The sequence below is a fragment of the Diceros bicornis genome, chromosome 24, assembly GCF_020826845.1.
Source record: "Diceros bicornis minor isolate mBicDic1 chromosome 24, mDicBic1.mat.cur, whole genome shotgun sequence".
Lineage (NCBI taxonomy): Eukaryota > Metazoa > Chordata > Mammalia > Perissodactyla > Rhinocerotidae > Diceros > Diceros bicornis.
The window spans coordinates 11,046,560-11,047,382 of record NC_080763.1 but is presented as its reverse complement, the minus strand read 5'-3'; the positions used below and the strand labels follow the sequence as shown (position 1 = coordinate 11,047,382).

General features: G+C 49.1%; 1 long non-coding RNA gene across 1 annotated transcript in view; it reads left to right on the top strand.

Annotated features, from left to right (window-relative positions):
- The first annotated feature begins 259 nt into the window (after positions 1-259).
- The window catches only part of LOC131421253 (uncharacterized), a 3,917-nt gene continuing 3,353 nt past the window's right edge, over positions 260-823 (top strand). The window contains exon 1 of the long non-coding RNA XR_009223780.1: positions 260-391. This is a non-coding gene — a long non-coding RNA (uncharacterized LOC131421253). The remainder of the gene's footprint in view (positions 392-823) is intronic.

Below are 823 nucleotides of genomic sequence, written 5' to 3'. Positions count from 1 at the left end.
CTGGGAAATCAGGCCCCTGTCTCAGCAGGTGTCACTCAAGCCTGTTTTTCTGCACTTCTCTTCCATCTTTCCCCTGTCTGTCCCACGCTGGAAGTCACTGGTCTGTGCTCTCACCTCCCATCGTTTCTGCACTTCCATTTCCAAAGGCAACTGAAAATAGTGCTAGGCTGTGCAAATGGGCCACTCCCATTTTCCCGAAAGTATTTGGTAGTTAGACCTTGGAACTGATTCCCGCAGCACTGAGATCAGAGCTACTGCCAAAGCGAAAGCCAAATTGGATTTTGTTAAGGAGGTGCTCCCTTGTCATTTTCATCTCCAGATAGAAGAGCTCTGTTTTCCCAGAAGATAAAATAGAAAAGAAGTAGCCCAAGGTGGGTGACTCTGCAAACAGGTGAGTGACGTCTCTGGTCGAGGGAGGGGGTGTCTGTGGTACTGGGTCCTCCTGGTGAGTGTGGCCATCACCTCCAGCAAGCAGAGCTTGGAGGAATTTGGTGCATCTGTTGTGGTGGGAGAGAGGGCTGACTGGGCCTCTACTAACGGCCATTATCAGCATACTCTGGGTTAGGTCTCCCAAACTTTATGGTGTATGCAGATCCTCTGAAATCTCTTTAAAAGGCAGATCTTTTAGTCAGTCTGGGAAAGAGCCTGCATTCCGGTCAAGCTCCTGGTGATGTTGAGGCCACTGTCCCACACACATTTTGAGTAGCAAGAGGTTAGGTTTTTATTTACTGCCTTCCTACCGTCGCTGGGCTGTGTCATTGTATCAAAACAGTGTGGTAGGAGCGAGAGCCAGTTATTAGCCTCCTGAATCATCCATTGTTAG